Here is a 17,181-nt window from a genome sequence, read left to right as displayed (position 1 = left end):
GCGCGACGATCGTTCGTGACAACTTGGGGTAGAAGAATTATGTGTTTGTTTGCTGCCAGCAGATCCTTCACCCTTGTTTTGCACCTTCAATACCACCTTGCTCTGGAGAGTAGACTTGGAATTTTCTCCTTTCATATAGCTTTCTTTTGACCCATATCGAGAACTCTTTTCAAATTTCTGTTGCTTCTTAACTTTTAAAGCCAACTTGCTCACATCATTCAAAGACCAATATGGCTGAAGTTGAACCACTTTAGCAATCTCATATTTCAGACCTCCTAAGTATCTTGTAATTGTTTGTTCTTTTGGTTCTACAAGCTCTCCTTTTAACATGAGATTATCCAACTCTACTGTGTACTCATTCACACTAAGATCTTTTTGCTTGAAATTATGGATTTTGAGAAGGATCTCTTGCCTATAGTTGTCAAGTAAGTATTTTCTCTTCAACTCCCTTTTCATTTTCTCTCATGTCATGATCTTACTCTTCCCCTCACGTTCTCTTTGCTTCTTTAAGTTTTCCCACCAAAATGATGCATTCTGTCTGAGTTTGATCACTAGAAGCTTTACCTTATTTTGTTCTGGTGGTTCAGGAAAATCGAATATTCTTTCTACTGTATTAAGCCAATCAATAAAGTCATCAACATTGATTTTACCTTCAAACTTTAGAATATCCAATCTTGGGTTGTATATGTTCTGCTACTTGTCTTGGACTCCATGCCTTGTCCAAAATTATCCCAACTCCCTTGATTGAGGAGGTGTATCATCATCAGAAATTTACTTTTGAGCATCATCTTCATGCTGGTTGTTTCTACTTCAAAGTTCTTTAATGATTTTATTTTTTTCTTGTAGACTATGTAGCAATCTTCGTAGCTGCAGCCTTAAGGACTCAATATCATCTTCATGGTCGCTTCCTTCACCAATTATATTTTTTTCATTTCGCCTTGTCATGATCTCTAACCTTTAGCTTTGATACCAAACTAATACCGGGGTAATACGGAATGGATTTTAAAAGAAAGCCAATAGTACAGTTGTAATTGCTGGAATAAGTTCTTCGGATTGAAAAGGAACGAACTCACGATAAAACTTCAAACAAATCGATAAATAGCTCACCATCGAGTTTGAAATCATAAAGGGATACAAAAAGTTCATCACCCTAAGGATAATAAATAAGGATACAAAACTGAAAACAAAAGACTCACCACTCAAGGAAGCATTCAAGAGATACAGAGTTTAAGAGAACTTCAAGAGAGTTTCTACCAACACCATTAGTTTTTAAATTCTCGTTTAACTCTAAAACACCAAAATATGTACTAGTGCATGAAACAACCCTTCATGCATAGGGAATTATGAAATTAAGTAATTTACAACTGGTAACTAACCATTTTAATGCATTCCTTGATAATGAAGAAAAGTATCTTGAAACAGTTTTAATTTTGTCTAAAGAATATGCTCATGAGCTGTCATATTTAATTGAGCTGGGTTAAAAGCTATGAGACAACATTATGGGCTATGGAAAATACCATAGGATTAGCAAGACCCACACGAGCTAATTGTAGCAAATTAGATACTCCCGTGTCATAGTTAGAGAAATTGTTGTATCTATTGGAACCTAGGACCTCTTCTTTAACTCCTTTCTGAACCAAGGTTGCTGCTTTATAAAACCCTGCCTATTGTTGTCATCCAACTACATGCCTATCCTGATATACATGTAAATAATCTTAGTTTATTATTTATTTATTTATTTTTAAACCTTAGGTTAATTACATGCTGTTAAAATAGTTGGAAACTGATGATATTGTATCATCACCAATGTTCAGCTTTTAATGGACTTTACCAACATTAATTGAATAATTTCGTTGTTGAGGAATTGCTTATAGTTTGCTTTATATTAGTGTGAAACTGAGTGAGATTCTTGAATCTTGAAATAACTTCACTATTCCTTTCATCAGAATCTTAGATTTTCTGGTTTGCTAACATTTAGTCAAAAATGCAGCCACTAAATCGAGGAATAGTGGCTTCAGTGTCATTCGATGCAGTATTTAGATAGAGAAGAGGAATATCATAACAGAGATGCATTGAAGCCTTTGCACGTCTATGTAGTGTAGTGTTTTCAATCCCCGGGTGACTTACATTGGGGAATTAAATTTGCTAACTCTTGTGACCAAGTTATTTTTAATCTAGGTTTGTATTATTATGGTATTCAGTTAGACTCATTTTGATGTCTGGTCAAAATTATTAAGAATGATTTATTGAACTTCTAATTGAGCAAGGTCCACAAGGATTTCAATTGAACCTTTTAGGCTAATCTGCATTGTCATGTATTAATCAAACAACCAAAATGTATATCAGACAAGGAACATGGTCATAAGTAGACTAAAATCTGACATCCGAGGTACATTCTTTCCTATAAATATATTAATTTTTGTTGTTGTACAGTATGGTGCATATTGACTACTCACTTGGTGTTGCTCTATTTGGTGAATTCTTTATTGATTAAGTGAGCCATTACAGCCTTATTGTTTTTATTGGTCAACTCACTAACTTGGCATCCTAGGTTAAGGTGAAAAACTGAAAAGTCATGCATATAAATGCAATAGATTGTGGGACCTCATGTTGTTAGGCTCAGTTACTTTGCTAGGGAGCTGAATAATTTAGCACACAGTTGTGCTAATTTTGGGAGAATTGAAGGTTCTCCTATTTTTAGAGGGCTGGGGAGTTGATTCCTCAAGATCTTGCTAATGTAGTACATATATTGTAGTTGATGAATTAAAGGTTCATTTCAAAAAGATACATGCAATAGATTGTCACATAAATTTCTTCTGTTCCAATCATTCGAACTATTGGAGTGCTTGTCATCTTCAACATTATCACAAGTATTCTGTTCTATTGCAAGATGATTTTGGCTGAAATTTCTTTATACGTTTTCAAAAGTTGCTTTGAATAATTTGAACTGTCTCCACAGCTTCGAAGTTGATTTAAAAGTGGTTAAGATCTTCAGTTGATAATCTACTTTATTTTCTGATATTTTGATATTATATTTTTTTGTTCTTGCAGATATGGAATTTTCCAGCTAATGGTTAATTGGTATACTGAAAGATTTCTTCAAATGCTTAGATTGCTTAGTGACAGAGCAAATACATTGACAAATCTGGAGATCTTGAAGGTGCCAAAGCTTGATTAAAATAAGAAAAAAATAGTTTTCTTAGTGAGAATACATGTGAGTTGCAGAATGTTTGTGTCAATCTGAGTTAACAAATTTATTTTATTGTATACTTTGCAGTTAACTGGTTGGGTTGTTGAGTATCAAGAGAATTTGGTTGGCCTTGGTGTTGATGAATCTCTTGCCCAAGTTTGTTCTGAAAGTGGTGCAATGGATCCCCTTATGAATGCATATATTGGAAGGACACAAGCAACAACTGAAGCATCCTTTTATTGTATTCTCATTGAATAAATAATATACTGAGGAATGATTAAGTTTGATAATGAATTTTCTTCTGTAGAAATGGTACACAAATATTCTTGAGGCAGATAAGGTACAATCACCAAAGAAAACGGAAGATGGTAGATTGTATACACCAGCAGCAGTCGATTTATTCAGGATCTTGGGGGAGCAAGTGCAGATTGTTCATGAAAATAGCACTGATATCATGTTGTACTGAACTGCTCTTGCAATTATTCAGGCAAGTACCCTTATATGTAGATTAGTTATTTGAACCAACACTAGTGATGAGGGCAATAATGGCGATGAGATTCGGGTTAACGTCAGCTGCGCCCGGATGACACCTTGTGCCTCGGTTAACCTGACAGCGCCCGGTCAAAATAGATCGGAACGCCAACCGAGGCACATTAACATCCTGCGCGAGCCCGGCCCTTCACGCCACGATAACACCGGTGTTAGACATTACCAGGAGTACGATTCTGCTCCTTGCAAGTGGGCACATCAGGCAACGGTAACCTTCCCTATAAAAACCCTCGCGCTCAGAAGGAGAAAAACAAAGAAAAAACCCCCTAAGACTATCCACTGACTTGATCGTCGGAGGGGTTGGGTCGAGCCTCCCGACCCGACCTGTGTGCGGGGACGAAGGCGGAGCGCCTCCCACCGCGTGCCCAGGCGAGGCGTTCCCTTCCAGAGGAAACAACTGTCTCGTCGCGATCGGACCACCGTAGTCGGCCTCCTCAATAGTCTCAAGGGTCGCTCAGGAAGATCCCAAATCATTCGGACCCGAACCTAACCGTGTTGGCCCGAGGTCACGGCTTAAGGTTGTTGACATCAACAACTAGTTTCAATTTCATTTCGTACTTATAAAATTCAGTGCTATTTGATGACCCTTGACCTATGCAGAGTTTTTCTCTTTCTCTCAATCGCTCACACACAGATCATTCATTTGTCCACGAAGAAAAAACAAGAGAACCAACAAAAGGAGAAGAAATCAAGCTTGGAAAATATTATGCTAAATTTAATTTGGATTGCCAATATACTTATGTAATAACATATGGCTGTTGTTAACATTAAGTTTTCTAGTTTGCAACTGTGCATTGTTGACAAGTCTACAAATCAAGAAATTTTTACTTAATTTGAATTGCCAATATACTTATCTAATAACATATGGCTGTACTTAACTCTACGTTTTCTAGTTTGCAACTGCACATTATTGACAAGTCTACAAATCAAGAAATTTTTACCCAACTAGTTTACTCATTTGTCAAGCGGCTAATTCAAATTTTCAATATTAACATCATGAATTACTATTACAACTCTTTTAACATATTCAGGATTGACAGTGAAGTTAGACAAATAGACAAGTCTACAAATCAAGAAATTTTTACCCAACTAGTTTACTCATTTGTCAAGCGGCTAATTCAAATTTTCAATATTAACATCATGAATTACTATTACAACTCTTTTAACATATTCAGGATTGACAGTGAAGTTAGACAAATAGACTAACTACTTGATTGTACCTACAAACCACAGTTTCATATTTGAAACATAGATGTTATTGTGATCTTTTTTCTTTTTGCAGTACCCAACTCAGAATGTCTATGAGGTATAAAGAACTCCAGACCATAGTTATCAGATTCTGATTGAACTGAGTGGTTGGACCCGAAAAATAAGGAACCGGACTATTAACCTGTTCGATTCACTTATTGATTGGATGTGTTGAAAAACCAAAATGAACCGATTGACCTTGTTGGTATTTGGATAACCCACATGATTTCATGATAAATTAGGGTTTGCTTAAATGTGGCATATGATACTCTCAGTTTTGATGATTTGGATCTTAATGATGATGAAGATGTGGGAGATCACATTAGGGCTAGCAAAATATAAATTGAAGACCAAAATGTGTTTAACATAAGGGGAATGGAACAAATATTGCAACAAACAAAAAAGAGTTGAAAATTCAGATCATAGTACGGAATTGACTCCTTGGATAGAATTCTTGATCAAGAATTCATGTATATATGTTATTTAAATCATGGTTTGTTTTATCGGTTATTTAAATCAGTATACCGACCGATTGTTGATATAGTACGTTTCAAGTTGTACTGAATTATACCGAGCATATCGACACACGGGTACATAGGAGTGTACTGATGTACCACCCATATCGGTCCACTATCGGATTGGTACACACCACCCATATCAAGTGGTACAGACAACCTTCATTTAAATCATGACAATTATGTTAGGCAAATTATTTCTTGTATATAATTAAACAATTTGATTTTGGATTAGATTTGTGCAATTACTATCAAGATTTTGTCATGTGTTATTTAATTTGGATAAACGCTTATGTTTATAATATTGATTGATATTATCATGTTTATCATTTTGTATATATATTTGAATTAATTTTAATAATTTATATTTTTTTACTATATATATAACTTAAATTATTTTATTTATTTTAAACTATCTTTAATTAAACACATGGTCCTACCAGTGACCTAAGGCTTCACTGATCAGCTTTGTTCTGATCAGAATGAAGCTCAGGGATCAGACGAGATTGTTGAAAACTCCAAGTGATGTGTTGTTGTATTGTTAGTTCATATTTTTTTTCAGAAAGTAATTTTTGGTAAATGTTTACATTAGGGTTTTGAATGCCAGTCTGTATCGACGTATCGAGCTCTGCTCGGTATGGTACGTACTAGTATATACTATCGATACGCCTTAGCATACCGATGATACACCCTAAAACCTTAAAAATATCTTCACCTACCATGTTAGGGTATTCCAATCGATATGCCTCGGTAATGGTCGAAATTCAGGGTGATACCGGTCGATACGCCTCGGTATCGATAAAAAATACTGGTAGTACTCGGTAGAAGATGGTCCACGTACTGGTATCCTCTCAGATCGGTACGTATTGCCCGTACCGGGGGTACACATCGAAATTAAAAACCCTAGTTTGCATTATACAAAGACAGATCAAATTTTACTTGCTTGTTGGTAATAGGACCAAAGCCAAACATACAGTGACTTGATTCCAAGATTTTTGATTGGTTAATATTATAAAAGTTGCTTTTGAGATGCTTTATGTTGAGTAAAAAAGCAAGTGAATTAATCATACAGAAGAATATGGAATGGCAACTTTTTTGTTCAATTTAGATGCACTACCTTCAGCTGGCAAACATTTTGCATCCTGAAGATGTTTTGAACTAGTCATGATTTACTCTAGGTGATCACTATAGTTGAAGATGTTTGAAGGAGATGATGTATACATTGTGTTTCTTTATCATAATTGAAATTGCCCAGAGAAAGCATATTTCAAGGTTGGAAAAGTGGAAGGAAACTTGTATGGAAGTAAATGATGCTAGATTTAGCTTTCTGCAGCAGCCCAAGGAACTAGAAATCTAAATGAAGAACGAATGGAGGAAATTTGTGTAAAATTGTAAATGTTTTTGGCTTTTATCACTATGAAGAAAATTAAAAAGGCAACAATTACCCATGAGAGGAACAAAGCACAAATATTTAACATCCAGTTTAAATGCAATATTGTCATGTCAAATGAACAAATACTTGCTTAGATCTTGCTTCCGGAGAACATTCAGAACAATTATGCAGTCACCATGGAGGAAAAAATGATGGGTTAACACACTATTTGGTTCTTTGATATATAGAAGAAGATTTGATTGGCTTCGATACCACTTGAAAATTATCTACTGTTTTGTATGTATGTGCTGATGGTGGCTGATGCACTGCAATCCTTTAATTGTGTTCTTTTTTGTTGTCTTTTGTCTAGGTTATGCTTAATTTTCAAGCAGCAGAAAGACAGAGGCTCGAGGAACCAGCTTCTGACATTGGTTTGGAACCCATATGTGCCATGGTTTGTGGTGTTTACACTTGTCATCTAGTTTTTCTTAATTTGTTATATAATAATTTGATGTATCATGTATTTTGTTTGGTACCATATCAACAACCTCATGTGCCACGAGCTCTCGATGGACCTCATTAACAGCATAATGGAAGCTCTTCCACAAAACTATGTGGAGCAGGTTACCCTGAGTAATTATGCATACTTTTCTTCAAAAAATTATTAGTGTGTTTTCAGAAGGATAGTATAGGTACTTAGTTTCACACATATGATTTACTCTAATTCTTAATCTACCTGTTCATTGGACGATATACACCTTTGATGCCATAAGCATGAATACAGCTATTTGGCATAATTCATTTGATAGTGTCCTTGTCACTGCAGGTTAATTTTGAAGATACTTGTAAAGGCTTCCTCGATGTTGCCAAGGTATGTCAGTATCACTACCGCAAGTTATGACCATCTTTTATTATCATATGTGTCATATCCCTCGTTCCTGAAATTTGCGTAGGGATCTATTTGTAAATTAGAAGATCTATTTGTGAATATATAAATTTTAGAGATTAAACTATCAATTGTAAAAAAAAAAAAATACAAAAATTATTATTTTTATCCCATCGCCTCTATGTTTCCTCGTGCACATCACCAGGAAACCGAGGAGGAGGTTTGGGGCGTCGGGGAGAAGGGAAGAAGAGGAGAAGAAAAGAAGAAGAAGAGGAAGAAAAAGAAGAAGAGGAGGAAGGAGGTGGCTGCGGCACCTCTGTTTCCAGAGGAGAGGAGGCGCTGTGTGTCGGGGAGGAAAAGGGAAGAAGAGGAGAAGAAGAGAAGGGAAAGAAGAAGATGCTGGGGCTGCGGCGGTGGCAGCTGCAGCTGGAAGAGAAAGAAGGAGAGGAGGAAAAGAAGGTGAGGAAGGAGAGCTACGGCTGCGGCTGTGGCAGCTGTGGTTGTGAAAGAAGAAGAGGAAGGAAGAAGGGAAGGAGAGGAAGAAGAGAAGGGAAAGAAGGGGCTGCAGCTGCGGCGGTGGCAGCTGCAGCTGGAAGAGAAGAAGGAGAGGAAGAAGAGCAGGGGAGGAAGAAGAGGCTGCGGCCATGGCTGCGGCTGCGACTGCGGCAGTTGCAGCTGGGAAAGAAGAGAAGGACAGGAAGAGGAAGAGGGAGAAGAAAGGGAAGAAGAGGAAGAGGGGATGGTGGCTGTGGCCGCGGCTGCGGCGGCGGCAACGGCGTGGCTGCAGCAGCTCCGTTTGGGAAAGAGAAGGAAAGGAAGGAAAAAAAAAAAAGAAGGGGTTGCGGCTGTGGCGGCTGCGACTGCAGGAGCTGCATCTGCGAAAGAAGAGGAGGAAGAAAGTAGTGCAGTGGAAGGTGCTGCGGTTGTGAGAATGGCTGTGGCCATGGCTGCGGCTGCGGCTGTGACTGTGGCAGCGGTAGCGGCGGTGGCTTCGGCAGCTGTGTTTGGGAAAGAAAAAGAAGGACTGAGAAAAGGGATAAAGAAGTAGCGCAGTGGAAGGGGCTGCGGCTGCGACCGTGACGGAACAGGGAGAGGAGACGAAGGGAAAGCAGAAGAAGGATTTGGGCTTACACCTTCTTCGGATCTTCGGATCAAAATCTTCGAAAGGCAAGTGTTCTGTTCTTTCCTATTGCAAGTGTTTTGTTCTTTCCTTATTGCAAGTGTTCTGATCTTTCCTATTGCAAGTGTCCTAAACCTTTTCTTTTGCAAGTGTTTCGATCCTTTATACTACAAGTGTTCTGATCTTCCTTATTGTAAGTGTTTTGATCTTTCCTATTTCAAGTATTCTGATCTTTCCTATTGCAAGTGTTTTGATCTTTTCTACTGCAATTCCATCTTTGCTATTGCCTTGAATATGAAAACTTTGAATTGTTATAGCTTTGCATTTGATACATCTCTTGTTTAGAAAACTTTCGAGATTTTGACCCTTCCACCTTGGTTTAGCTATAAATCCCTGCACAGAGTTCCAATTTCGATAAAAGTGGTTTGAACTGAATATAGACTCGAAAACCTTTCTTCTGATACTAAGTTTGATAAATTTGGAGTCTAATTGTTCACCCAGATTTCTGTTTCATTTAACCCTGTAGATTCTGTAAAACAGGGATCGTAGCTTCTGACCTTTTGATATCGAACTGCCTATAAGTCCCTGTTGGAAACTCTGATTTATTAAAAACTTATTTCATTGGAAATTAGACTCGTAGATCTTTCTTTTGATACCTGGATCGAAAGATTTGGAGTCCAAACACCTACCCAGTTTTCTATTGAAATCGACCTGATGAATTATGCAAAACAGAGATTTTGTTCTCTAACTTTTGGTTACCCAATTAATTGTAACTCTCTGTTGGAAAGTTCAATTTGTATGAAGCTTATTTTATCTGAAAGTACATTGAAATATCTTTCCAATGATATACTTCTTGAGTGAATTGGAGCACAATTGATTGTTTGAATCGTTTGTTCAATGTGCCTCTCAAATTCTTCCAGAAATCGAGCTTTGGTCGATTTCGTCTATTCTTATTCTATTCCCTTTGGAAATTGATTTCATCTAGCATTCGCTTTATATTATTGCTTTGAATTCTTGTATGCTCTTGTCCTTAAATTATTTGTATTCTTGAAACCTTTTATATAAAGCTTATATTGTATCGCATTGTTTCGTATAGACATATGTATATTTCGTTGTTCCGCATGTGCTTCCGATATGTGCCAAAATCCTTGTATACTCTTGCCTTTATTCCCTTTCAAATTTGAATGCATTTGTGAAAGATTATGTTTGCAACGTATTGACTCATAATGGCACATGTATGTTTCGTTATTCCGTCGTATGTGCTTTCGATATGTGCTAATTTTATTATTCACACTGTCCTTTTATACTCTGATATTTGTGGGATACTGTGAACCTTTGCCAGAAATGGTAAAGGGAGTTATGCATAGAGCCTGCGATGCTCTGCTGGCCCCTTCTGGCTTCACCTAGACGTGGGTTGGGTGAATGGAGCTCTCAGACGTGGGAGACTTCTGTCTAGTGGTCATTCAGAAATGGATGAATCATATTCTATCTGTGGTCCCATTGCACCTTCTATATGTTTGATATAATATCCATAGCTTTGGTTATGTGTTTCTATACATGCTTTGGATAAGGATGATATGAATGTAACATCAAACACGACGTTTGAGCTTATGTTTCGTATTTGTTCTTTGATATGCTTCGAAATGGTTCATATGTCGTTGATATGCTCTGAAATATTTCATATACTATTGATATGTTCTGAAATGCTCCCTATGGCTCTGAAATGTTCATACGCCATTGATACGCTTTGAAATATTTCATATGCCATTGATATGTTCCGAAATGTTCCATTTGTCATTGATATGCTCCGAAACATTTCATACGCCATTGATAAGCTCCGAAACGTTTCATTTGTTATTGATATGCTCCGAAATGTTTCATTTGTCATTGATATGCTTCGAAATGTTCCATACGCCATTGATATGCTCCGGAACATTTCATACGCTATTGATATGCTCCAATTACTCTGTGCTTCATTTGTTATGAACCAAATATGTTTTGAATGAAATGACATTTGTGATTCTGTATCTAATGAGATGGTACTCTTGAATCTCTTGTATTTTGCCTGGCATTGTGATACCTTGTTTGTTTGAAACTGTCCTTTTTCGTTCTGGATATGTTTTATCACTTGCTGAGCTTTAGCTCACTCCGTAGCTATATAAATCTTTCAGGTCAGTTTGTCACTCTCTGAGATGTTTGTATTGGGCTGAGGCAGTGGAGAGCTATTCAGAATTGTGAGCAAGTTTTGTTGGTTGTTATGTTATTATTTTATAAGCATATTTTGTATATAATGAAATGTTGTTGATGAACCTGAATGGATATATTGTGTAAAAGTTTTAAAAGACCTCTCACATTTGGAATTTTGAAATGTTTAGTTTATGATGATAAGAAATTATGGTAATTGATTGGAGTTCTGATTGTATAAATTGTTTAACTTGTGGATTTATAAGTGTTTTTAATGTTTTGTTAAGTTGGCTTGGGTTTCCATAAATGTGAATCATCGAGTGATGTGATATATGATTATAAACTGCACATGTTTTATAGATGTGCATTTGACTGAACGTTTCTCAATGTCCTCAAATGTTAGTTTGGATCCTGGATTGATTGTGATGAAAAATTTTAATATTATCGATTTGAGGGGGCATGACAATATGGATCTTTCTGAATCATTGTAAATTTTGAGTTAATTTGATAAACTTTACTTAATGGGGTCTACCATTCTTGGTTAAGGATGTTATAAGGAATTGCTCATCGTTGGGTTGTCAGATCCTTTATCATTAATGACTCTTTAGACATTTTGGTTTTCTAAATATCTAGATCACACATGTATATATTGAAGGTATCAGTGCATACATTAGATAAGCTATGCTGTACAACTTGTCACTGATAGAGTGGATCAATCAGTACTGGATTTTGTTGAAGTCTTCTGAATATTTATGAATTTGCTTGAATAACAAATACATTATTTTCTTGATTGTAATGTAGTCAATTTGTTCTAGCTAATTTACATCAATAATGAAATTTTGATCATTGGTGATTTTTGTAGGCTTAATCGGTTAAAAAAATTGAAAAGGGGAAAGAATAGCTTCTTCATACTTTGTATCCGTGAAACAAATGAAAATATGGATATAGTTAAAAAATTTGTCAATTAACTGTTAGTCAGAAAATGAAAATAGATTTGCAAATTTGTACCTGAAATACTTGTCACTATTATAGGGTGGATGAAAATTAAATAAAATGTGGTGATAAATCTGAGTGTTGCACTGTTATTGATTGTTCATATAATTTAGAGATCTTAACAATATGCTTCTTGAGGCTATATGGACAAAAAGTTGGAAAATCATAGAGCACAGCTTAGAAGTGCAGCAGTCTACAAATCTTTAATGAGAATTGGGTGGAAGAATTCTGTAAATCCTGCCATTGTTTAATCCATCAACCTGTGAACAAATATATGTGCCACAATATGATTGAAGAATATTAGCAACCTCCTTTTATGGGTTCAATAAATTATTGTGCCAAAATTCTCACAAAATGATGATATGGTTCACATTTGTGCATGGAAGAGAATACAGTAATTTATTGTGCTTGCAAGCAAGAGACAGACAGTGATGGCTGAATTTAATTCATTGTTCATTTTTTCTCAACTAGGCACTATTGCACAAGGACTGAAGCTTAGCTGAGATTAAACGTTTTCACCCTTTTCTCACACAGTTTGTAAGTCTCAAGTGTGTAGAACCACTCACATATGAGCAAAACCTTGGTGAGAGACCTGATGAAAACAATGGAACTAATACTTATTTATCCTTCAGCCTTTTCTCTCCTCTAGTCTTCCTTCCTCTTCACTGTGGTCTCCAATCCTAGCATCGAAACAACATGACATGGTGGTGTCCATCAATCTTAGTCGCAGTTGAGGTTTGATTGGGATATTATTTTGTTTGTAATTTAAAGTTATTCTAAATCAGACCATTCCCATGGTTACCAAATAGTTTGATTCGAACCATCAGAAGACCCAATTGAGCCAGTCTATTTATTTGATCTCTCCTTGTATTGGGCCAAGTGATATAAGATGAATATGCACTAAATTTTCTGAAAGGATATAAGTAGGAGGTTAAATGAAAGTAGATGGGGCCAAATGATATAAGATGAATATGCAAGTATTATTCATTTAATTGCTGAAGGTTCTTGAAGGTAATGTTTAACTAAAAGGGCAATGGGAATGAGTATTTACAGTTCATATCCATTTTATTGTTTTCAATCAATTACATGCCTGGGTTGTTATTTTAATTGCATACTTTCTATTAAAGTTGCTAGGTTGTGTCTGTGTTTTACTAGTTTGGGCCATTCTTATGGAAAATGATGCAGGAAGCTATCTTCAGACTGTTAATGTAATATTTGAAGATCCAGGTGTGCAAGAGTTACCCGTCAAACTTTATCAGAATGGTACTTTTTGGTAGCCTCTTTTTACGATAATACAATCTCACTTTTACTAATCTACTTCATCAAAATACTCGTGAATTTTTGGTCTATGTGACACACTGTTTGCATTGTTAAAGAGCAGTACTGACATGATACAGAGGTTCATATCACTGCACTCAATGCTTCAGGCATGCCAATGCATGACAAAGATTACATGGAGATGTTGGTTGCCAATCTTTCATCAGACTTGACACAATTTAGCATAGGCCTGGCATCATCTGTAGTGCTGTGACTATTCTACTGCCTAGGTGACATATGGTGGTGGTATGGGAAAGTTATAAGGCAAACAGCAGCCAACAGCAACCTCAACATTTTTTTCAGCAAGTCAATGTTTTATGTTTTTTTCTCAAGGGAACTCGATAATCACAGTCATTTAGGGCATGTATGTGGATTTGTAGGCTATCATTTTTGGGAAACTGAAGGACTTCTGTTTTTTTATTTTTATTGTATCTTTAACGATGACTGAATTGTTACATCTTTATTTTTACTTGTTAGGCCTTCATATTATTTGATTTTCCCCTGCATATAGCATGATGAAGTAGAGTAGCTTATATGGCAAGCACATCATTTATCTTAGAGTAGCTTCTATAATCTTCAACCTGACCAAACGTAATGACTCATGTCTGATATTTAGGTCATCTTATTCCTTTATTAAAACTGTATGTATTTGTCTATAATTTAGTGGTGTAGATTACTTGATCAAATAGTATGTCCTTAAGTTGTCTGAATCTTCAGCCAATCCAATGCCATTAAAAGATGTTTCCTTAGACATTTTTTATGAGCCTATTTCAGTATCATCTTTTTGATATTTTAGTGAAGACTCCTACTTCTGTTCCATTGATGTGCTTATTGCAATTTTGTTGGTTCCAGATTGGTATGAGGGCCTGGGAACCGAGTATTTGATTGCGACATTTGGTGATTATTTCAGAGACATCAAAATGTATGTCTTTTCTATTTTTCTGATTATTGCGGTAATGTACATTGCGGAATTATAATTTCCTTGTTCTTGAATATTTTTCTAAGTTGCTTTTGCAGTAAACATGTACTGATTTAAGTGTATCCCAATGTACTTCTTTCACATTTTGTCTTATTAATATTGTTTCATGAATAATCTACTTTAACCAATCTTTTCCTGATCTTATTATGCACATATATACTAAGTCAATTGACTATTAATTTAAATTTACATGTTCAACTTCATTGAATAACCATATACACATGATCTTCATTGTGAGAAAATAATTTTAGTATAATTTTACTTGATGCTAATTAGTTTGCCTTGTAAACCATCTTTCCGCTTTCTGTGATTATCAAAACACATCAGGACAAAATTTGTCAGTCTTTTTTGCTTAGATGCTATTGGTCACTGTTTCCTAAATGCAGGACTGTCAATGCAGAGGGATTTTATCACACAACACCCATGCAGCCATTATGTAGCTAGCAGGCATTTGCTTTGCTTCCTTTTTCTCTCACAAAAATATTGCAGCATCTTTTTCAAGAAATAAACTGTTTCTGTTTGACATTTGACAGGATATTAGAATGTACTTGTGTTGACTGTTCTTTAAGACTAAACTTGTCTTTTCTTTAGGTATATTGAAGACAGATCATTCAGGAGATTTGTTGAATCTTGCCTGGAAGAAACAATAGTGGTTTATGTTGATCATCTGCTTACACAGGTCTGCACCAATGTTCTCCAGTAAGATAGCTTGTTGAGTATGAGGCTAAATGTACTGTGCCATGTGTCTTTCCTGTGTAGAGAAACTGTATTAGGCAAGAAACTATTGAGAGGATGAGACTAGATGAAGAGGTACTATTGGATTTTTTCAGGGAGCACCTTAGTTTAAGAGTGAGTAACTTTATCCTTTTAATTTCCTCTTCTAATTACGTATCCTTGTAGAAGTTTGTCTCTTTTACATTTTTCCATTTTAAAATGTAGAATATTTCGATGTATGCATGTAGCAGATTAAACTATGATGTATAGTTATTATTTCTGTCATCTTATTTTATCATAAATTGCCTCTCTATGAGTGCATACGTTCCCGTCCTATCATTTAAGTGTTCTTTTAGTTTTGTTGCAGAAAGTTGAAAACAGAGTCAGGATTCTGAGTGACCTAAGGGAGCTTGGTTCAGCTGAGTGCTTGGACAGTTTTACCCTTATTTACACAAACATTCTTGAACATCAAGCAGATTGCCCAGTAGAACATTTCTGATGAGACCCGGGTTCCCTTATTTGAGTAATCGCCCCATAGTTGTCGCAATATAAGGAAGTCAACTTCTCGCTATCCGGAACGACTCCCAAATCTGTAATGAACTTCTTCAATCAGACTCCCTCCTTTGCTGCATCTGATGCAGCAATGTACTCCGCCTCTGTGGTCGAGTCAGCAGTAGTATCTTGCTTGAAACTCTTCCAATACACTGCTCCTCAATTCAAGGTGTACACATACCCTGAATTCGATTTGCTATCATCGACATCAGACTGAAAACTTGAGTCAGTGTAGTCTTTAACCTTAAGGCTATTACCTCCATATACTAGTAAAAGATCCTTAGTCCTTTTCAAGTACTTAAGGATACACTTTATAGCTTTCTAGTGCACCAAGCCTGGATCTGCCTGATACTTGCTCGTGACACTCAGAGCATGCGCTATATCAGGCCTAGTACATAGCATGACATACATGATAGATCCTATTGCTGAGGCATAAGGTATCATATTCATGTTCGCCCTTTCTTCTGGAGTCTTTGGGTACATACTCGTAGAAAGCGATATCCCATATCTCATCGGTATGAGACCTCTCTTGGAATTTTTCATGCCAAACCTTTTGACAATGGTTTCTATGTACCTGGACTGGGACAAGCCAAGCATCCTCTTGGATCTATCTCCATAGATTCTAATCCCCAAGATATAGGATGCTTCCCCTAAGTCCTTCATGGAGAAGTGTCTAGATAACCAAGCCTTTACTGTGGATAGCATTCCTATGTCGTTCCCAATGATGAGGATGTCATCCACATATAACACCAAAAAGGTGATAGCACTCCCACTTACCTTCATGTACACACAAGGCTTATCTTCGTTCTTAACGAAGTCATAAGATCTGATTGCCTCATTAAATCTTATGTTCCAACTTCGGGAAGCTTGCTTTAGTCCATAAATGGATGTAAGCAACCCTAACACCTTATCTGGGCAGTTCTTGGACACGAATCCCTCAGGTTGCATCATATACACCTCCTCCTCGAGGTTCCCATTGAGGAATGCGGTTTTTACATCCATCTGCCAGATCTCATAATCATAGTGTGCTGCAATAGCCAATAGAATTCTGATGGATTTTAGCATTGCTACGGGTGAGAAGGTTTCGTCGTAGTCAACACCTTTGCCTTTGACGATACCCCTTAGCCACTAGCCTTGCTTTATAGGTCTCTACCTTTCCATCTACTCCGATCTTTTTCTTAAAGATCCACTTGCAACCGATAGGTACAACACCTTCGGGCGCATCAATTAGGTTCCAAACCTTATTAGAGTACATAGAATCCATCTTAGAATTCATGGCTTCTTGCCACTTCCCGGAGTCTATACTCATAATAGCCTCCTCGTAGGTCTGAGGATTAATATCCTCAACATCCTCTCCTCTAAATGTCCCACATATCCTTCAAGAGGATGGGATACTCTATCAGACCTGCGTAAAGTTGAAACTTGTGTATTAGGTACCTGAACAGACTCGGGCTGTAGAGTGGTGCTTGAGCTTGGTTCTCCAACCTCGCTCAACTCTATCATTCTCCCACTGTCTCCGCCAAGAATGTGTTCCTTCTCAAGGAACACTGCTCTCTTAGCTA

The 17,181-nt window shown here is 36.7% G+C and overlaps 1 pseudogene; it reads left to right on the top strand.

The window, feature by feature from the left end:
• The window catches only part of LOC135677491 (exocyst complex component SEC6-like), a 94,594-nt pseudogene extending 78,157 nt beyond the window's left edge, over positions 1-16,437 (top strand).
• The last annotated feature ends 744 nt before the right edge of the window (positions 16,438-17,181 follow it).

The sequence above is a fragment of the Musa acuminata genome, chromosome BXJ1-6 (genome assembly GCF_036884655.1).
Source record: "Musa acuminata AAA Group cultivar baxijiao chromosome BXJ1-6, Cavendish_Baxijiao_AAA, whole genome shotgun sequence".
NCBI lineage: Eukaryota > Viridiplantae > Streptophyta > Magnoliopsida > Zingiberales > Musaceae > Musa > Musa acuminata.
This window is presented reverse-complemented; position numbering and strand designations above follow the sequence as displayed.